This window comes from Bactrocera dorsalis, chromosome 5, assembly GCF_023373825.1.
Source record: "Bactrocera dorsalis isolate Fly_Bdor chromosome 5, ASM2337382v1, whole genome shotgun sequence".
Classification (NCBI taxonomy): Eukaryota; Metazoa; Arthropoda; class Insecta; order Diptera; family Tephritidae; genus Bactrocera; species Bactrocera dorsalis.
The window spans coordinates 15,210,561-15,234,003 of record NC_064307.1 but is presented as its reverse complement, the minus strand read 5'-3'; the positions used below and the strand labels follow the sequence as shown (position 1 = coordinate 15,234,003).

The window sequence follows — 23,443 nt, the reverse complement described above, 5'->3', positions numbered from 1 at the left end:
GTTGCACACACTCTGTACGAGTATCTGTGCATGTGTGTGTGTGAGTGTGCGGGTTGCCACAATATTTGAACATTTTTAAGCGTTTGCATATTTAATCCGCTTTATGCTGTGTCGGGTGTGTTGAAAAGGGCCGACGTGCCAGTGATTAAATTTCCTGTTGCTAGCCTAAACTTTTTTCCTCTGTGGTTTCGGTTTCCTAGGCGCGGACTGCATGCTGGGTTGGGCGTTCAGGGGGAGCGCGTGTTGCGTTTAAATAGCAAATTGATGCGGTCGCATCGCCTATGAAGCAAGTTTACATTTTAATTACAACGTTGATATTCAATTTGGGAGTCTTTCACTCGACTCGAAGGAATACTCCATCATGCTTGACAACAATTAATTACATTAGTACAATACAATACAATTTTTGTTGAATTTTCCGAAAACACCTGACAGCACGACATTTGAAGATTGTGTCTATGTGATTCCGACGAAGAATGGAAATATAGAAAGCTTAGCCCACCCGCTCTAATTAAACTATTTTGGATCCTGTGAAATATTGCTACTTTTGCATGCGCTTGAACCAAATTTCGAAGCACTTTTGCTACTCTGATTGAGGTGTCTCCAAGCATGCTGTCTGAACGCATCAACTGCCTTTTCAGGTAGGGATTTCGGCCGATGTGTGAGGACTAGCATTGTCGTGGCGTAGAGTGATTCGTCTTCGGTGGTTGGTTTTTCTGATTTTTTTTTGAAAGAATTTGCTTGGAAGTTCGCACTCGAAGAACTTTTGTTGGTTTCGGCACATCATCTTGAAACACCCCTACAGTCGACTGCTTTTTATTTTCGGGCTCACACGCGCAAATACACGATTCAACACCTGTCACGATGTCATACACGTAGTACGAAGCATCTCTATCATATTTTGCTAACATCTTTCTTGACTATTCGACACGAGCGCGAAAAATTTCACCTCAAATTCCATTTCTTGGTCGAGATGATTATTTTAAGTTACTGTTAACAACATAATAAGCGGTGGTATGTCAAAACATTCTGAATATGTATAACATAAAAAGTGTCAAACTTTACGATAAAGTTTTGAGTTGCCAGATTGCAACACTAGGGTTGCCAAAGCCCGAAATATAACAGACAACTCGCGTTAGCAGGTAGAGTAGGTGGCTGAGGACGATGAATAGGTGTCCTAGACCTTAATGTGGCCCCTTGTGAAATCAGCGTGACTGAAATACCTCACTCTAGTATGTCCTCTCTAGACCAAGAACCTACTAGAGTTCTTATGTTATTTCTTTAGGATTTTGGTAGTCGGTATATAGGACCCATATTCCATTCCTGCCACATTTGCCCGCTTGTTGAGCAAGTTAGGGATTGACTCCACCGAAACTCGTCTATATTTATAACATGTTTGTCGATTGAGAATCTACAAGAAACTAGAGGCATACAAATTGCTATTGCAGGTTTATCGTGAAATACATAGACTGTCAGTCGAACTAAGAAATCAATGCATTCTTTCAGCATCTTTGAGAAAACCCAAAGAGTTGTTAGTATTTTTAAAGCCGCTTAGCTTTCTGTATATGCAAATATATTTCTTGTTGGGATCAAACTCTTCGACAGAAGAAAAAGGTTTTCTTTAATTCCTGTGATCCACGCTTGGAAGATACTGCATTGGTCTGGTAAACGAAAGACTATTCTGGTACCTAATTTTGCTGAAAAGACACCGCCTCCCACTGTTTGCTTAGTTTAGACCCAAGCGTATCCATGTGTCTCTGTCCACCTCAAGTCTTTCTTACTCTTCTCTGGAAGGGAAGACAATGTTGGGTACCGAGTTCCATGGAATTGCGTAGAAATCGGGAGCTTACTAGATATCTTAGAATGTCCCATATTATAGGCGACAAATAGAGAAGGTTCTCTCAGTCTAAGGGCTGGCTTGACAGTTGCTTACAAAACAAGTCTGTTATCAGTAAAAGTAAAATTAATTTTAATGCCGGAGTTGTTGTTGTTTTAGGAGCTGCGCTAATGCATTCTGCCTCTTTGTATGCTTTCTACACGCCTTACTGCATTTTATTCTACCTTTCCATTACTGGTCATCATGCCAATGTGCCGTATGTCATAATCGGCTTTCCAACTGCTGTGTAGAGCTGATGAGTTGTCCGAGGCGTTATTCACCATTCGGGCCTCAACATCCTTTTACAGATGCAAGGTGCTGTAGTTGCTTTCTTTACACTAGTGTCTCAGTTCGGTTTGCATAAAAGCTTCCTATCTAAAATTAGTCCCAAGTAGCTTGCCTTATCTCCTATTGTTAGCTTGGAACTATTTTTAATGACGGCATAAGTTCTGGAGTTCTGTATTTCTAGTGAACTATCTCTGTCTTGCTAGCCTTTAAGTTTAACAGTAAGAATTTTCGGTCTTAAAAAATACTTATTAAATATTCAATATCGTTTTTGTGGAAACTGATCTGAAAGGTGGCAAGGCGTAAAAGAGCAGTGTTACTAGAATTAATAACCCACTGAGCCAGCAGAAAACCAGCACATACTCGTTTTCTAATTCACAACTTAAACAACGAGAATAACATTTCCTAAAGAATACTTTTATAGCACACTGTAAATATGCATTCATGTTCTGCCTTGTACCGTTTAGTTTCCTTCTGCAACATTCGCATATTAGTTCTGTGTTTTACAGCAAAATCTTCAAATATTCTCAGAATTTCTCATCCGTGAAATGAACACTAATCAGGTCATCCATATTTTCATATTTTCGCCGTTAATGAAGCTTTTACATTTTCACACGCTTTTTGCTTAGCGCTGTGCTATTTGCTATTTGCGCAGAGTGCAGTGTTGCAGGGTCATTTGTTATTGAACTTTTGCATTACAAATCAATGGATTTTAAGATGAGAAAAAATTTTTTTCTAGGTTTTGTACAAATATACATATTTTAAATTAAAAAAATAATAATAAGAGAAACTGAAATTAATTAATTAAAATATAAAATTAAAAAAAAAAAATCTTTTATATATTTTTTTTTAATTATAAAAATAAAATAATTTTTTTTAAAACAAATTTTTTTTAATTTTCAATAATAATATTTTTAGTTATATATTTTTTTTAATTTTTTTCTAAGACCATATGCTATGCAATTTATATTGTATAAAAGCTATGAGAACAAAAACTACGCTGATGACAAATATTGCTCTCCTCTTCCTATCCTATAATTACAGCGACATATTACAAATATAATAAATAAAATACAAATTGCGTTCATTAAATAAATAAATAAATATGCATTGCAATGAACTTTGAAGCATTGAAAATGCACTGCGCGCTGCCGCAACGACGGAAGTTGCCGTATGAGCGCTAATGTTAAGCCAACAGACAAAAGTTATTGGATCATCATCAGCGGCAACAACAACTGCTGCTAAGGCAACAAAGTACAATAATAACAACGCACAAGCTTTAATCATCGCTTTAAGCTGTTGTTTGCACACTAAAATACATATATGTATGTACATACATATGTACAAGTATAAATATATTTATTTATGCGCGTTAAACTGCCGCTGGCGTAAAAGAACCGCGATAATTGCGACAAATGTTGACATAACATATTTGCTTTCGGCCTTTTTTTTGTTCCCTTTTCCAATTGCTTATTGTTGCGGCTTTTGTTTGTTGCTGTTGTTGTTATTGCTATTATTGGCACTTTTTCATTTGTTGGCTGCTGCCGTTTCATTGTTGTGTGTTGCTGTTGACTCATATTTATTGCCTAAAAGCATTAATGTCCCGTTTTAGCACCTCGTTTTTCGCGTGGATTAGAGTTGATTAAGTTTTCAATAGTTTTTTTTTGTTATATAGTTTTGTATACAATAATTAGCTCGGATTTGACAAGGAAATTAGTTATTAGTTCCACAAAGAGTTAGGTTATGTTAGATCGATACTTAAGTTAAGGATAGCCCTTGGAATAATAAAGTAAATTTATCAACATATAAAGGGTACCAATGAGTGTTACATTTTTTGTTCGGTTGGATATAATATTTAAACAAATATTTTTGGTTTATTTATAATAATGCTTTTTGGCATTTTTTATATTATCCCCATATTCCAAAGTTCAATTACTAGAGTTTTTTCTTTTGAGTGTTGTTTTTATATATTAAATATATTTATAATTGTGTTTTTAGTATCAAGATTTCAAGGTCGTAGTAGTAAAAGTTAAAAATGTCATTATCTATTGGGCAAATTTCTTTTCCTCAATATCTACAAGTTCAGTAAGGCAAGAAAAAATTACCCTAAAAGCCAAAAGTGTGCTCAATAAAATGTACAAAAGTTCCGAATAAATTACTCAATCTATATTTAAAAATAAATTCGCAAAAAAATCATTTTTTTTACCATAAAAACCTTACTCCCTCTTAAAACAGTCAATATCAAAAACTCCCTCCTTTTAATCAAAAAATCTTTACATTAAATATTTTCCTTTACTCTACAGCCGGAAATTTATAAAGTAAGCAATTTTATTATTATTTTTATTTTTCACAAAGTATTTATTGGTAATTACGACAGTCAAGTTGTGAATTTCGCAATATATATACATATGTATGTAAATGCGGTTGAAGGTGTGACTAATGAAACAAGTCACAACTTTCCAAATTATCCAATACAAAAACTGTACAAACAAAACATTAACGGCATTAGGTACGAATTTGTATAAGAGATTTAATATATCAGAAAAAGTATAAAATTGATATCAGAAAAAAAATATTATATAATTAAACCAAAATTATTTCAAAACGAGATAACACGTTAACTTTGTTTGCAACGAAGCTATAATAACCTTCACAGGTGCATTTCTATTTGCTTAAAAGGCTACAAAAATATCTCTATCTTGATTTTGATCGCTTGGTTTGTATTGCCATATGCTATTGTGCTCCGATTTTAACGATACTGATAAATGAGCAGCCTCCTGGGGAGAAAAATACCAGGTATATGTCTCAGCAAGTAATGAAGGGCTATGTTCGGGTGTAACCGAACATTTCATACACTTGCCAGGACCAAAGCTAAGGAAATACTTTAAGACATAAAACGCCAGCCAGACGATCGGAATCCAAGCAATTATATACAAGGTGCGTTCCAAAGTAAACAGGACTCTAAAAAAAACCGAAGCAAATGGTTTTTTCGGCAAAATCAATTTATTTTATTCAAAATAGTCTTCTTCTGCTTCAATACAGCTTTTTGCACGGTCCAAAAGCATGTCGAACGAGTGTTTTAGCTCGTTGGCCGGTATGGCCGCCAGTATGCCGGTGCAAGCCTTTTGAATGGCTTCTACGTCTGTATAACATGTTCCTTTCATGGGCAAATGCATTTTTCCGAAAAGAAAGAAGTCGCACAGTGTCATATCAGGTAAATACGGGGAGTGATTAATGGTTAAAATGTGATTTTTGGTCAAAATGCGATAAATCGATGTTTTGGAGATGTTTAATTCTATTTCCATGAATTTCAATGATGATTTCGGCTTATTTTATGAATTCACGCACAGTTTCGATGTTATTTCCGGTGATCTCGGATCTTTGATTGGCCCACATCTTGATCGTCATGTATGTCCTCACGACCACTTTGAAAACGTTAAAACCACTCGTGCACTCTGCTACGGGATAGACAATCATCGCCATAAACTTGTTTCATCAATTGAAACGTTTCGGTAAAAGTTTTACCAATTTTAAAACAAAATTTAATGTTGGCTCTTTGTTCGAAGCTCAATTTCGCACCGATAACACAAATATACTGATACTTAAAACGACCAATCGATGAAATGTTATGAAAGTCTCACTGTAGATGGCGTTAGATTCAAAAAGTCCTGTTTACTTTGGAATGCACCTTGCATATGTACATTGTTACAAAAAAGTACCCTGAAACTGTAAATAAAATGGAAAATATTTAATTATTCATCAATAGTTATTTTGTTACCTTCAAAGTAATGCACTTATGCCAACGATTTTTCCAGTCCTCAAAACACTTTTCGTAAGCACTCGGTTAAAATCATGGCTCAATGCGGTGGTGCATTACCATTGTGTAAAATCTATGAACTGTCCTTCCACAATTCCGCAGGTCGAAGGTCGTCCAGAACGAGGCATTTCTTCAACGATCTCTCGACCGTCTTTGAAGGCTTTGTACCACTCGTAGCCTTGTGTTTTCGCTAAAACTGAACCGTAAGCCATTTACAACATTCGCAATAGTTCCGCACACGAAATTTGGTTAGAAATACAAAATTTGAGACAATTTCTTTGTTCGATATTTTTATCCATTGAAAAATGGCTATGCTCTATTGAGGCAGTCGCTGTAAACGAACTGCTTGACAGATTGCGCTCATATTTGGCATAGTAATTATTGACAGTCTAACCAACTTAAAAAATTATTATTATTTTTTTTGAAATAACTTTTACCCGGGGGACTTTAAATCCGCACGCTTTTTTGCCACAATGTAAATTAAATGAAATAAAAATAAAAATTCAATGTCAAAAATAATAATTATAGTCGAAGTTTAAGGCCTACAATAAATTCTACTTCAATCATGAAAACAAATATAATTTAAAAATATAAAAAAGAGCTTTTTTTTATAGAAGCACATAGAATTTTATGACAACTAAAAAAGCCATAATAAAGTTGGACATAAAAAAAACAAACATACAAGCAAATAAATATGCTGAGGCATGTAGTCAAAAAGTTCCAGTTAGAAAAAAAAAACATGAAATGCGAAGGAAAAAAAGCATGTGAAACTGTAAACTGACCGATGTCTCGTTAAATTGTCCACATAAAAGTTTAACAAATTCAAAATAAATTTTACAGCGCACGTACTTGGGCTATAACACATGCACACACACACATGCAAACACCAGCTCATGGCAGAAGAAACGACGCCTCGAATGGCAAGTCGAAGTTTGCGGCTTTTTCCTCTGTCCGGGCATCCGCAAACGTGGCCGGCGAATTTTTATCGCACGCAGTTTAAAAGCGGAAAAGTGGCATAAAATGAAAAATATAAATAAAAGTGAATAAAGCTGCACAAAAGCAGCGCCCAACAATAAAGCTGTTGACAAAATGCAAAAACATTTAAAAACAAGCAAAGCAACAACAATAAAGAATCCAAAAAAATGTGCAACTAAACAATTCATGTTTTTTTTGTTTTTGTTTCGGGTTCCTAGTAAGGCCGCACTTATTTATGACCGCAAGTACCACACCACTACACACGCACACACGCGTGTTGCGGTGCTTTCTTCGTGCATGTTGTTAGCGGTCATTAAACTGCTAACTGCGCAGCTGATGACTCGGTTTTTTTGTTTTTTGACTCGAAGTTGTTATAAAATAATAAAATAATATAAGTATTAATATGCATTGCGTTAAAAAGTAAATAAAAATGTCTCGTTTTTCGTTAATTGTTAAACTTCGAGCACCTCGCACACCTTTTGTGCAGCCTAACAGACATTTAGCGTGTTAACAGCGAGTCATTAGCGTTTTTCACGTTTTCATGCTTTTAATTATTACTAGTTGCTTATTTTTCTAAATTTTTTTGTTTTACTTTTCTTAATTATTTTTTAGTGTTACTTTTTTAATTTCTCTTTTTAAATTTTTTAATTAATTTCTTTTTTATTTTTTTTTAATTTTGATTTTTTTTGAATATGTAATTAAATAAATTTTTAATCTATTTTCAGTTTCTAATTTCTTAAATTAATTTTTGTATTCAATTTTAATTTTTTTAGTATTTTTAAGTTTCTTATTTTTTTAACTTTTATTTTTTTTATTTTTTTTTTAATTTTTAATTTAAATATTTTTTTAATTTCAAATTCTTTTGGACTATTTGAATTTTTAAATAAATTTTTAATCTATTTTCAGTTTTTAATTTCTTAAATTAATTTTTGTTTTTAATATACATTTTTTTTAATTTTTTTTTAAGTTTCTTATTTTTTTAATTTTTAATTTTATTTTTTTTTTTAAATTTAAATTTTTTTTTTTAATTTTTCATTTAATTTTTTTTTTTGGAATATTTGAATATTTAAATAAATTTTTAATCTATTTTCAGTTTTTAATTTTTTAAATTAATTTTTGTATTTAATTTTAATTTTTTTAGTTTTTTTTTAAGTTTCTTATTTTTTTAATTTTTAATTTAAAACTTTTTTTTATTTTTATTTTTTTTTTTAATTTTTCATTTTAAATTTTTTTTTAATTTTAAATTTTTTTTGGAATATTTGAATTTTTAAATAAATTTTTAATCTATTTTCAGTTTTTAATTTCTTAAATTAATTTTTGTTTTTAATTTTCATTTGTTTAGTTTTTTTTTAAGTTTCTTATTTTTTTAACTTTTATTTTTTTTTAGTTTTTATTTTTTTTAGTTTTTATTTTTTTTTTAATTTTTATTTTTTTTAATTTTAATTTTTTTTTAATTTTTATTTTTTAATTTTTATTTTTTTAATTTTAATTTTTAATTTTAATTTTTTTAATTTCTAATTTTAATTTTTTTTAATTTTAAATTTTTTTTTGGATTTTGTTATATAATTTTTTTTGTTGGTTTCGGTTTGCGAGGTTTTTATTTTAATTTTTTAAATTTTTATTGTTTTTTATTTATTATTGTTTTTAATTTTTTTAAGTTTGATTTTCTGTCTAAGTGTGAAAATTACAAGTCTATACATACATATATACATACATACACTTATCACACATTTTGTACATCCTGAAGTTGGCTGCGGCTAAATTGTTTTTTATACAATGAAGTTCACCAAATAATATGCATTATTGGAGAAAGTTAATAAATAAGAATAATATCTGACAATTTTTATATCAAAAAATTTTTACTATACGAGCTGAAAGGTCTTTGCTTTAGAAAATTACCCTTTATCGTCTAGTACGAAACCTCACCATATTAACCTCTTTACCCTGCGAAACCCATTACTATAATCAAAAGAAAACTTAAGTTTTCCAGTTTTTTGGCTCATTTTTGGTATTAATCATAAACTCAAGTTCGTCACCAGTAATGATGCGTTTGATGAATTTAAGACCCTCAGCTACGTTGTCAAGTATCACATTAGCGACCTCTACTTGAAGTCAGTTTCGCAAAAGATTCATGTCTTACAGTAGGAATCTGGTATTGACATGTTTAAAACCCAAAATGTTAATCAAAATGCGTTGAGTCGATCCGTTGAGATCCCTGATATCTCTCTGTTGCCAACACGACGATATTCTAGCACTGTTTCTTTAAATTTTTCGATGTTATCGTCATTAACAGAGGTGGTTGGACGACTCGCATGAGGCAAGTTTTCGATGACTCCGTGTGCCACTCAAAGCTCGAATCATTCAGAAACATGTCCAATTAACTTAACGAAGCAAAACTTTAAAGCTTCACAGCAGTGTATCATTAAAAAACTGTCATTATACCTTAAATGGACATAGTCTTAATTTAAAACCACTTTTTGATCGAATCCTATTAAAAAACATTTACATACAAATTTCACAGATAATTTAATTAAGATTGAAACGATAATTTTTGAAAAAAAATAAAAGTAAAGCTTTTAGGCAAATCACTTAACACCCACACACATACTTACATACATGCATATGCATTTGAGCTCATAAATTTTGGACTGATTTCCAAAAATGGTGTTGATTGTAAAACGTAATTTGATTAAGATATCCCTGACTAATTACCTTTAGCCATATATGTACATATGTAAGCATGTATAAATGTGTGTAAATACATGATTGCGTAATGAGGCTGTTATTATTTAGCCACAAATTTGGTTCTTTGTATTGAAATTAAATTTCCATCTATATTTCCATTTATGTATATACATTCCGGATACACATACATATGTACATATGCTTGTAAATATGTTTGTAAATGGAGAATTTCTTATTACGAAACTTGTAATGTGAGTCGAAATTTTTCAACAAACGTGAAATGGCAGAAGGGAAACCTCCCTTCATCTTCCTCCTCTCCTATTACTGGTTAGGCATTTTCCAACATTTCAGCGATTGTGATGAGTTCTATGACAAGAGCAAGAACAAACAAAGTAACGAGAGTAGGCAAAAAAGACAAGACAACACATCAGTAAAGAGGTTTATGGTGTTGTTGTAACAAAAAATGCAAAAACATACGAAAACTACACGCGATAAAGTCAGTCAAGGCTGTAACGGCAATAAAATAGCAGAAATTTTATTGCGCGCTCATGCAAATTTTAGTGGAAGAGCCCACACGGAAACAACTAAAATGTAAATAAAATATGCGCCGCAAGAAGAAGAAGAAGATGGTTGGTTGGTTGGCGTGGAGGGGGACAAGCTTTTGTGCTCGCCAAGTTAGACATTCTTCAAGTTGTTCCCGTAATTGATATGCTAAAATAAATAAACAGTTATTATTAAATGAAAATTTGGCCAATTGTTGTTGCTATTGCTCATAACAGAACTTATTAAATAGTGATACGGCTGCGTTTGCAGTTGACAAGTCTTTTCAGTTTGTTTGCAGTCATAAGCGACCTAAAATACGAGTCTCGTTTGTTTTAGGTCTTAAGACGTCAAGGCAACTTGAGGTGGAAGTATTTTAAGCTTTCGATTTACATTGTCTTGTGCGGTGATTAGTGGAAGAGCTCATATTTTTCTTAACTGAATCAATAGACAATTATTTTCTGATCAACTCAAGCATTTTCAGGAAACCAAGCTTCTCATGAATGCCACATTTTTTCTAACTTCCTCTGTTGAAGATAACATATTTTTTTGTTGTTGCAATGGTGGAAATTATTCCTGAAGAAAATTCGTGGAATGGTGCCGATTTGACAGTCCTTGCCGTATAAAAATCCGGGTCCGTTCAGGTTATTTAGACCCGACTGTCGTGGGAGCGGAACATTTTTTCTTAAAGATTCATATGAATTTGGTTCGGACTGACCAAAAAAAGAACACATTACCTCGTTCATATTTTAATACAAGGTAACACCTTTAAAATAAGCTTCTTTTGAGTTATTACAAGCATGTCTACACTTAATCAAAGTTTCCTTATACTTGCCTTCAGTGAATGTTTAGAACCATTCGGTAGATTGCTGGATGCTTTAGATGTTTACTCATAAACCCCCCTATCGTCACCGCTAACGATACGTTTGAGCACCCAAGCTATGTTGTCGAGCATGTTCTGCGACCTCTACTACTACCGCTCTACTCGGCAACGTCAAGCTTCACTTGTTTTGGTATGAGTCTAGCAAAGACACGTTTCGTATCCGAATCATTAACCAAAATGTGTTGAGGTCGATCTATACGAGCATTGAGATCCTCTGCTATCTCTCTGTTGTCAACACCACTTTTTTCAAGCACTGTTTCCTAAACTTTTTCGACGTTATCCTCCTTAATAGAGGTGGATGGACGACTTGCATTAGGCAAGTTTTCGATGACTTTATGACCTCCATTGAATGCCTTGTTGCAGTTAAATTCTTGACATCGTGATAAAGTGGACTCTCCAAAATACTTCTGGAACCATTCCGTAGCCGCAATCCAATTGGAAACAAAATATTTCAAGCAAACTCGATACTCAATAAAAAATCGCTAGAGAAAAGAGATTATCGTTCATACAGGGTTAGTCCCGAAAATAATAGGACTGAGTCGATTAAAAAAAAAAAATTGAATCAATCGTCACTCGTTCCTTAAAAACTTTCAAAATAGACTCCTTCTGCCTCGATGCAGCGCTGCCAGGGCAATTTTCAAGCATTGATGGTGTCACGGTAGGCATTCTCCGGAATAAGCTTGGAAGCCGAGGTGCATGCTGTTTGGATACCCTTTCATCGGCCTTTTCTGGCAAGAAAACAAAAAAAGGCCGGACTCCACATCTGGGCTGTAGAGCGGCTGCGGAAGAGTTGGAATGCCGGCCTTGGTTAGGTAGCTGTTCACAAGAAAGGCGGGCGTTGTCGTGGTGCAACTTCCAGTCGGCTGCGATGTTTTGTCGGACCCGTTTGACCTTTTGTTTGAGTCGCTTGAGGACTTCCACGTAAAACTTGGCGTTGACGGTGTGTCCAGGAGGAACAATTTCATGGTACAAGATGCCTTTGATGTCAAAAAAAAGTGAGTTTTCACTTTGTAATTGCTCATTCTTCCGGTCTACATCAGCGACCTCTTCCCGGCTCTTCAAAAAGGTCTGGTGCCACCAAAACACACCACTTCTTGCTAAAACAACATCTGGTTAAGCCTGTTTGATCATATCAAACGTCTCTGTCGCAAATTTACCAATTTTCACACAGAATTTAATCGCGCAGCTCTTCTCCAACGAACGCGCATTTTCGGCTTGCACCGATCACAGACACATCTCGCGTAAAAATGTTTGTTCTGACTCTCCAGGTGCTCGGAGACAACTAACCAGCTGTTCGTTCGTTAGCCAGGAACGCCCTCTATCGATTCAAATCGGTGCGCGCATGCTCCGAACTACAGCAGAGGCGGAAGAAAATCAGTCCTATTACTTTCGAGGAAAACCCTGTATGCGTTCGGATCTGTGATCTCTCTACCTTGTTTCAGTTTTATTTATTTTAGTGAATTTTCTTCCGAAAATATCCAAATTATTTTCATCACTTGCTTGACAACAAAAAATTCTGCCGCCTCCTTATGACAGCTCTTCATTAAATGGTCCATTACTTAGGCACCTTTTCACAAAGGAATGTTTTTGCTTATTAACTTATTCAGTCATTATGTTGTCTATCTCATTTATTCCTGCTTTTTCTTACTCTAAATTACGCATCATTACCATTTGTTATACAAACTGCCATTACTCGGTCAATTATGTCAGTATATTAACTTCGGTCGCCAAGTGTGCTTATATGTATACATAACTATTATGCAACTTTTTATTTGCATTTTTCGCACGATATTTATGTAAATCACTTTCTTGAAATGCCTAATGGCAGATGCTAATGTTGTCTCAACTCACAGCAAGGCGCTCAAAACTTAATGGAAATGCGGATTTGGTCACATAACTTATTGGCATTGTTCTTGTGCGTGTTGTGTGCAATATTGGCCTTATTTATGTTGTATTCTGACGACCTCAACCCCGAGATTCTGCGAATAAGAGATTTGACGCCGAGCCTGTAATTGTCTCGAAGGCAGGATTATATGTCTAAATATATATTTATATATATATTGTATATACTCAACACATAAGCGCAAACAGCATTCCTTTGATGCAACGGCATAAATTTCGCTTATGGCATTAACCGTCTTTTTTTGTACCACTTACGCAGTGGATATACTCGAAATGTGCAAAACAAGCAAAAATTGAGGTTATGCGTTGACTTCTTTGTCATTTTCTGGCACTTAACGGCCATAATCACACGTCGATGCGTATTGTGAATGGAATAAAATGGTGAATCTTGATTCTCGCTGATTGTTAATAAAGCCGAACAAGTGTAAACATATGCAGACACCTGTAAGTGCATACATACAAATGTATGTGTATGTGTATCTTTGTATATAACCACTTTATGATGCGTATTGCCGCTGCTAATCGTCACCGAGTTTGATTTCTTTGTTATTGCTGTTGTACGTGCATTCAGCACACATCTTGTGATTGCAACCGGCAATCAAGTAAAATACTCTCGTTGCCATTTTTGTTGATTCATCACATGTGAACATATGTTTACAAGAAATTTATATACAAAGATCTGTTTCATATATATATATATATGCATACTGCTGTATAGGAAAGTTGCTACATGGTTGCATTTGGTATCGCATACTCAGCGATTCTTGCCACACATCCGCAATTAGGGATGCACGCTTTCCCATTGAATGGATACAAATGTATACTCGGATATGTGGATATAATATATATGTAAGTACTTATGTACTATATGTAGTTTGCGTGGTGAGAATTTCAGCACAAGTTGTTTGAGAGGAATTTCTGCAATCTCTGTTTGGCGTCAGTTGGCTTCATGCTTTCGTTGTGGCAACGTTTTTATTTGCTTTAATTGTTTCCTGGTAGCATTGGCTATAGTGACATATTTTGAGCAGGTCACTGCTGGAACTGACAAATCGAAGACGCCTAATATGTCTTCTATTTGTCAGTTCTTTGTTTGTTGTCTCTTTGTTAAAGAATTGTTAATATAACAGAGTACCAAAATACCTTCTTCTATTTGCTTATGCCAGTTTATGCGATTTATGCCAAATGCATGTTTGATTCACCTTTCTCAACAAAATAGAGAAAGCTTATATTTATTTCTTTGAATATCTGAGTTAAGTAAGTTTTCATATTCCGTGACTTAGAAAAAGTCGAAATATCTAAATTTTGTTTCTAATTTTTCGCAACCCGCTTATTTTTGCTGTTTTTGCGGTTTTCTTCAATCTCCATGAAATGTACATATCTACTGCAAAATTGGCAAACAATGTCTTCTTTTTTTCCAAGCAGTTTCTGGCCGTCAGAAATAGCCGCATGTGATCTGATAAGGGACTTCATTACTGTAAAGATATTACATGATTTCCTGTCAGTGTCATAAATTCAGCTTCGATCTTTTTATGTCAATTCCTTTGAGACCATTTGAGTTGAGAAAATTTTAGTAGTTGCTTTAAAATTTGTATATCTTTAACGATTCTCCTCTTTTCTGCGTAGTGCCTCTCATTACTCCCCAAAAAAATTGTTTGGTAAAATGAATACTGATCTAAGAAGTCGAAAGGAGAAGCAGAACACGTTCACCATTTCTTTATCGATTATTTTTTAATTGTCGATTCTTTTCCGAGAAATCATTGTCTGATCAAATTTGACCCGGACTGACAAAAATAAATAACAAACTACATTTTCACGAATTTGAATTAAAATCTTTATTATCGATTCGAAATAGGCTAGTGAGATAGTCCAAACATTCAAGCGCGTGGCCAATTTTTCCTTTATAAGCCTCGACAGAGCGATTTCTGTTCGTTATAAAGCCGACTCCTCACAACACTTTTGCAACATATTCAACGATTCCGTAGCCACGTTTTCATTGGAACACACAAAATTGAAGTAAACTCTTTTCCTGAGTAAAAATCACCAGAGAAGTTATAAAAAATTAACTCCAGTATTCGATCTTAAGTTGGCAAAGCGTCTTGTGGCCAATATAAATTTACTTAGGACTTTAAATTTAGCAAGCTCGGTGGGATATCTGAAAGTGGGAGCTCCTAAATGTTTAAGCCTTGATCTCGCAAACGTGGGACAATAAAGAAGGAATTTGAGATGTCTTTCTACTTTCATACAGCTTCTTATCTGGTAAGAATATCTAGCTTATAGCCGATAGGATAATGGCTTGTGAAAACCTCCATAACTCAGGAGAGGCTAGTTTACGGAGGGAAAAGAGCTCACTGAAGCTTTTACGATCGATATCTTGGGGCGATGTAGTTTTCCAGTATCAGCACACTCAATAAGAGTGGAGGTCCTTTCAAGTTCTTCAGAAAACGGGAGCTAGAGTGCTTAGAGTGCTGGCAATATTTTTTTGAGTTACCTACCCAACAATTTAAACGGACTTGTCCGGGTCAAATTTGATCAGATCGTCTAGTTGACTAAGAAATTTACCTGTGAAAGGTATTATAGCTTCGATTCTTATTTTGAAGTCATTTTATCATGATTTACAAATATTTAGGTTTCTTGAGATTCAAACTGATAATCGCCCTATGCTTTCCTCTCTCTTTTCTGACATCGAATCAAAAGCCTAAAATTCGGGCTAGCCTGTTTTTCATAAGCTAACTACTATGACTAAAACTGGTTTAAATAAATCTTTGTTATTGTCTTTAACTTTATAACGGTTTCACCAATTATAAGCTGAGAAATGGTGATTATAGTCTTTAGAATATGGCAGTTTGTGGTTTCAACATCTTTAAATTCAAATGCAATGGAAATATTCTAAACACTATTATTACCTTGTTACCGCACACACACACATGCGTAAGCATATGGTATACCATATATTAACAGTAATAACATGCAATGATATCATGACCAAGAGCCATGACTCGTATTCATTAGGCAAGCCAATAAAATATTGCATGCTTACACATTTTTCTCACAAAATCATAGGCAATAAAAGTATAAATCAGCGTTGGCTCAAATGGCAGGCTAGATAGTAAGAGGAAGAAGAAGAAGACGAAAAGAAGCAGTGAAATGCAACTGGCAAACTGTCAATGGAAAAGTCGCACATTCTGGCAGAGTGTGAGCGAGGGTGCAAGGAGAGCGCTGCGGTGCCGGTTGGAGGTGTGGTAGAAAATAAAATGCCTTGGTGCTGCGCGTTTTCGGCCGGTAGTTGACGGGAGCTGCTTTTTGGAAGCCATATTAATGTCAAGTTCATTGGCATAATCTATCATCATCACTTCCATGGCATGCCTTTAAAAGTTACCGGTCGAATGGCCGCTGTGTGATGGCTGGTTTCATGCGTTCGGCTTTCAATGAATCTCATCACCGGCAATGCGACTACGCGTTCCTCCGGCTTTTTTACTTTATTTGTTTACTTTTTTTTGGTTCGCTTGACTGCACTCTGTGTGCGCGACGTTAATGTCATTGTTGTTGTTTTTGCCTCGGTTGTTGTTATTTGTGGCAGCACTGACTAAGTCAATATTTTCATGCTTGTGGCAGCCACTTTGTATGGCCTGCAATAGTCAATATTTAGTATAAGCGAGTATATCTACAGATAATACATATACATATGTACGTAAATATACATATACATATATATGAATTTGCTACTCGCTGTATATTTTTATGCAGTAAAACGTTGTGTGATGCATGTGTACATTAGGGTTGTTCAAATTTCAATAGAACTTCAAATTAACTGGTTTACGAGAACTAAGAGTACGCAATCGTAGGAGTACGGTCTTCCATCTTATCTCTGAACTTGATATTTGATAATTTTAATTCCTTTCTGGAAAACACTTTATTTATTTTTAAAACATATTATGTTTACTTTTAAATACAATATTATATATAAAAGTTTTATTAATTTTAATTTTCTTTCTTACAGGTAAGCTTTATCCTCCATTTTGAACTTTATTAGTAAGTAATGGTAAGTTTTAAAATAAAATAATCAATTGTAACAGTAAATTATGCGAATTTTAATTCAAAATGCCGCCAAAGGTTTATTCAACTCTTCTATTCACCCTAAAACCTGATAATTGTTGACACTTATACTAAATCTCTTAGGTTGTACTAAGTCTCTTAGGTTAAATTATACACAGTGGATTCCTTTTCGATATCTGATACTACAAACTAAATATCTACTACTGCCAAGATGTTTCAACGTCAGTTTTGCAAAGGCTAGACAATGCGGAAGAAAGTGACTGGATGTTTCTGCCTCACTTCCATACAACTTCGACAGTTAGGGTCCTTTTTACTTGTTCAGCCTTGGCGTCTATGCGTTCAGCCCTTTAGGCCAGAAGGATCACGCAGTCGTTGTTGAACAGCGCCTGATAAGATCTCGCGAAATCTAGAAATCCAGCGCTGGAACGTATCGTGATAACGGAAATCCAGCACGTTCTCTATCCGATTCTAGCTAACTCAACGTTTTGGCAATTTTTGTTTGGGCTATGAACAAGGTCTAAACTTTTGATAATGAAGTAGCTTGCAGCTATCGACCTCCTTGAGCTCAAAGTTGAGCGTGCAGTGAACGAGTTCAAAACTAATATTGTTGCGCTTCGAAGCAATACATTTACTGCTACCATAATGGCAGCTCCTCTGCTGGAAATCAGTGTATTGATCCGGTAGCCTAAAATTATGCTTAACGGTGAGCTTCTTAACGAAAACTCCCCCTTCAACCTTTCCGATAAGCTTCAACCGATCTGTGAAAAAGCTTACTGCGCCTCTTCTCAGCGACTTCGCCCTATCCATTGTTAAAGGTCTCTTAATTTAATCTTATTATAAGTGTCTTTTCATACTCTCTTCCAGTCCCTGAGTTACATAATGTGTTTCATGGGTTAACGGGTTTCAAAAAATCGATTTGAACATCTCTAGAATATTGTACTAAATTTTCAAGTTGATCCGAGTAATAGTTTCGGAGATATAGCCTTGAACTTGTGCACTCGAGGCTAGCTAGGCTAAGTGCGCCGTATTTAAAAGCTTTTTTCTCGAAACTGTGTTTTCGAAGTCGGTTGGCAAGATTTCTCGAGAACTATTCAACCGATCTTCATGAAATTTTAGACAGGTCTTTGAGATATAATTCTTAAAGACTTGGTCCAAGGATTGTTTTTTTCGATTACAACTATTTGAAAAAAAAAAAATTTGCGAAATTTTCATGTTTTTGTAAAAATTTCGGCCAAAAATCCAATTTAATTTTTTTCCTTCGTCCAAGTTCTAAGTTAAGGTTTTAACTCAAACTCGTATTTTTTCACTTTAGATGATTCTGTAAGGAGTTATTCTGCCAAAGAGGGCGCATCTTTTTTTCGAGGGCTTATCGGAAATGGCATCGCAATGGTCGAGTTTAAAATATTTTTTTTTTCCAAAATTTCAGAATTTCAGTGTTAATAGTGTATGTTGTTACAAAAAAAGTTCAAATAAAATATTAAATTTTTTATATGAGAAAAAAGTTGTTGAAAATGCTGTTTTATAGCCGAGGAAACCCATGTAACCCCTTAAAATTAACACACTTCGTAAATCGTTTCTTAATGTTTTTTCGCTCATTTGAAATATGAGTATTTTGTTCTACGTTAATGGAATAGAATTGTGTTGTCATCTTAGTAACCTTCACCAATACTATTTATAAAATGTTGGACAGTTCTGCGATATCAAGCATTCATCATTAAGTTTCTGCGTTATAGTCCTGATGATAGTATAGTCTAGTATTTTGCTTCAAAACAGGTCTCAGTTTAGGCGATTATCCATTCAATATCGCTAAATTTCTTTCCCGAAATCATTCTCATGGGGTCTGAGAAAGAAGTTGCTGAGTGTATGGTGGCAATTTTGTCAATGTTTTTTATTCATTTAAAAAATGTGTTATTTATCCGAAAGCTGAACCGTATGTCTAACTACCAAACATATGGATACAATTCTAGTTTCCACTTATAGAAATAGATTTGAAATTTTGCACATGTCTTTTTCTCTTCAAGAAGCTGGTCATTTTTCACAACCGCCAATATCGGACCATTACGAATGCATCGATGGAAATGAAGCTCTTGCGTGAAGAACTTTTTAATTTTTATGAAATTTAGCATAAATTTTTGTTCAAGGCTATAACACAACTTCCGAACCTATTGTGCAGATCGGTCACTATATCATGCATCATTCAAACTCAAGTCCTTGTATGAAATAGTTTTTTATTTCGACATTTATCTTTAGAATTTTCGATTTAGCAAAAACAGCCTTTTACCATTTCAAATTATTTTTAGTAAGATAACCTTCACAAAAATCTCAAACCACCCTAACACTGTTGTTTTGTTTATGACAACATCATATTTATCAAATATGTATGCGTTTATGTGTTGTTGTAAAATTTTGCGTTTTTCCAATGCCTTGTTGGACTGGACATGTTGCTTACAACAAATTGCCTGAAGGCGAAATGACGATGACGCTGAGTGGTGATTATGTTAACTATAGCGCTTACGGCGTTCACATGCAATTATATATGGACAACAACAAAAAAAACGAAACATTTATGTTCGAAATTTTCGCATATACATACATATGCACAATGCGAAAAATAGCATAACAATTATGGCTTAACGCTAATGCCAGCAATAAATAACTGCGTGAAGTATTTGCATGCGAAAATGTGCAACCAAATATAGGTGCATGTATGTATGTATATATGTACATATGTATATGCATGCATATGAAAGTATGTATGTACATATGTGTGCGTGACCAACACTCACTTTGATGAGCCACCATTTTTTCGCCTAGACTCAATAATTTTTCGATGTCAATGCCAGTCGAAAAATAAAAGCAAAGAGAAGCGACAAAAAGTGCGCTATTTAAACGCGCAACACTCACCCAATGCAGCCGCCCTACCGACAACAGCAACAACAACACATCAGCAGTCACATTTCTGTGCTTTTCAATTAGTCAGTGCATCCCATTTCGGTTTCGGTCTGAGTGTCTGCATTTTGTTTAGCCAACTAATTCATAAACTCTTGAGTCATAAGTGGCCTAAGCGCAGCCAAACACATCACATTTTTGTATGTATGTGTGGCATGTGTGTGTTTTCAGTGTGTGTTAGGGGCAGGCAAATCGTGCATTACCTGCAGTCAGTCGTGCCGCCACTTACCACATTCCAACCGCCGCCCGGCGCACCCTTTCAGCATGCGCCTGCTAGCCAATTCTATTGACTCGGTAGTGGCGGCTCTTGAGGGTTCCGTTGCTTCTTGAGTGCCTGTAGCTATGTTTGTATATGTGTATGTAAGCTGGCAATTGCATTGAGCGCTCAAAAAACTTGAGTCTTTACAAAATAGTGCGCCTTGCATCTAGCAATGCACACATACACATATTCACTTAAATATCTTTGAGTGCATTTGCACTTGTTGAACTTGCTCTCGCCGGCAGCTCCTTTGGCCGCTAAAGGTGTCTGACACTCAAGTAGCTCCGCTTGTTTTGTAAACAAATCAACACAAATGCTCTAAAGTGTGCATTTATTTTTATCATTCAATTTTAATTTTCTGTTTTTTTTTCTATTTTCTATTTGTTTGTGTTAAGCACATCGTATTTAGTGGCAAATAGTGGTTGTTCAGAAGTTCATTTTACAAAGTTAAGTTCGCTTTTTCAAAACTATAAATAATCTGTACTCAAAGCGGGTATATAGCTTGGGCATTTTGTTCTCTGCCGCCATCAAAAGCAGAAAGCGCTGAGGTGCTTGAACTTTGTCTGAAATTTAATCAAATACACACCAGTACCCAGTAAGCCAATTGTAGAGAATACTCGCTCAATTTGAGGAAATCTTCATTTTCGAGTTAAAGTCTTCAAAATATCAGCTCATGTGCTTTTAGGTTAATGTCTTCAATTGATTCAAAACGGTTTACTCAAGACTCAACTCAACCTCAACTGTGGTTGCGACACGATATTGGTTGAAAATTTGGCGAAAAACTCACGAAGAATTAATGATGCTGCGACGAGCATTATCGTGTTGCAAAAACCAAGATTCCTCGCCCCATTAACTTCGCATAACACTCAAATAGTATTCTTTGTTGACAGTTTGGTCCGTCGGAGTACATCGCACTTCGATAATCGAAGAAAACGGTCTACATGACCTTGATTTTTGACCTGCTTTTCGTGTTTTTTTGTCTTCGGCTCACCTTTGTCACGATATTCAGTCGATTGATCGTCTGTTTTCGGGTCGTAAGCATAGATCCAAGACTCATCGCCAGTAATAATACGTTTTATAACATTCCGGTAGTCGGAAAGTATTGTTTCACAGACGTTAACGCGACGCTGTTTTACGAAAAATTTTGTGGTTTTGGAACCAATCGTGCTTTCCCTTGTTTTAAGCCCAAATTATCTTTCAAAATGGTTTTTACACATATTCCAAATATTTCGGTAAGATCTCTGACTGTTAGTCGTCGATTCTCAAGCACCAATTCCTTTATTTTATTGACGTGCTGATCATTAGTTGATGTTGATGGCCGTCCTGGACGTGGTTCGTCGTCAACGCGCTCTCGATCCTCTTTGAATAATTTGTACCAATCAAAAACACTTGCTCGCGACAAACATTTATCACCGAAAGTCTTTTCCAACATTCTGAACGTATCGACATCAGAAATTAGATTCCGCACACACTTTTTTATGGAACTTCTTTGTCGAATAATTTCACTCATCGTAAATCGCCAAATGCACTTTATGTACTTCAGAAAGCCAAGCGTATACTAAGCACTTATTATTTTAATGTGACATTTGACATAGATGTCACTGACAGTAAAACAAAAAAAAAAAATATTTCGACGGATAGATTTCCACTTGAAATTGAAATTAAAAAGCCTTACTATTTTTTGCCCACAGTAGTATTTGTCAGGTAATATTCGAAGGATTAAGATTTTTGATATACTCGTACTAATTATTTCGATTTTTTTTAGTCAAAATAAACGACTTTTTTGGAAACTGCCATTGTGGTCAAAATCAATGTTTTGACTAGTCCTACTTTCGGAGGTCTCACACAACAAAGCCATGCTGACTGATCCTATGATTTGCTCTTGAGTTTTGTTTGGAAACATCTATGCACTTTCTTCTTCATAATCCAGCCTTTGCACTACTGAAGCTGAAATATCTCGGTAGTCTTCACCTCACCAAACCACCAGACAAAGCCGAAATGGACATTAGTCGTCTCAACAAAGCGCTTAATCGACTGGTAATTGCCTTATGATCCAATATATAGGCGTTTTTAGGTATCACAACGGATCAGCGGTCTTAGCTGTCCAAGTGAGATCCCTGTGAACATCGATCTCTTAACCTCACCGAACCGAACCTAACCTATACTTGACATGTCAGCACGCGGAACTTCTATTTTAATTCACATCTTTGCTGTGTTGATAATTTCCAAATCTTTTGGTTCGTTGGGATTTCAAGAAAAATAAATATATAAATACATATTTTAATGTAAACTGCTACACGCCGAGCTCATTAGTCGCTTGGACCGCCACTGCTATCTAATTTTTCATTTGCGTGTTTCATATCTATTCAGAACGTGTTTCGGTTTTATCTTAAGTCTTTTATTAGCTTTTCAGCAGCTTTGCTTTTATTTATAATTCGTTGCGTGAACTAGTTTTCTACGCTCGTCTATATTTGTCGACTTTGTGGGTGTTTGTATTCAAGCCGAACATACTTAGGTACTTATTTAGTATTCTTAATTTTGTTATTGTTTATTTTAAAATTAATCATTGGATATGTTATGCTCTAAGATTTCTGGCTACCGCGGTTGTGCCTATATTTTTGAATTGTGTGTGTCATGTGCCGATGAAGACAGCTTTAAAATTAAACTTTGAAGCTTACAATGCAAAAAAATGTGGAGAGACTAACTTTCTAACTCAAGGAAGTCGGCTGTAAAAGCCTTTTTTTACATTTTATATGCACTAATGCTTTACTAAGAAGTTTTGAAACCGTCTGATCAAATTTGAACCGGACTGACAAAATCCACATTTTCAAATAATTTAATACAAATCTGTATTATCACCTTGAAAATAGGTTCCCCAGCCAACACTGGCATGCCAACGCTCAATCCAATTTTCCTTATAGTTATTAATAAGCCTTGGTAATTTTGGCGTTGTCTCATTTTTGAGCTCTTTTTGACCTCTACTCGACGTCGTTTCTGCAAAAGATTCAGTGTTTTTTGGCACAAGTCTGGGATTAACATGCTTCATACCCAAAACTTTAAACAAAGCCAGTCAATTTGGTAGCATTACTCAAAATTAAAGGGGGATCCATTTCGAGGTTCCTTACTTAAAAAAAAATTCACACAAACTTCAAATTTAATGGGGAATGTTATGTTTATTATCGTTCGAAATAACATTCTTTGGCATTTATTATTTGAAGA

General features: G+C 34.8%; 1 protein-coding gene across 9 annotated transcripts in view; it reads left to right on the top strand.

Moving 5' to 3' along the window:
* LOC105227973 (uncharacterized) overlaps positions 1–23,443 on the top strand; it is a 193,251-nt gene that overhangs the window by 11,531 nt on the left and 158,277 nt on the right. Inside the window, exon 2 of one of the 9 annotated variants that reach the window (XM_049458901.1) lies at positions 16,961–17,002. The exons of the other annotated variants lie outside the window; for them this stretch is intronic. The gene's annotated coding sequence lies outside the window, so the exon portion shown is untranslated. The remainder of the gene's footprint in view (positions 1–16,960; positions 17,003–23,443) is intronic. 9 annotated transcript variants of the gene reach the window in all.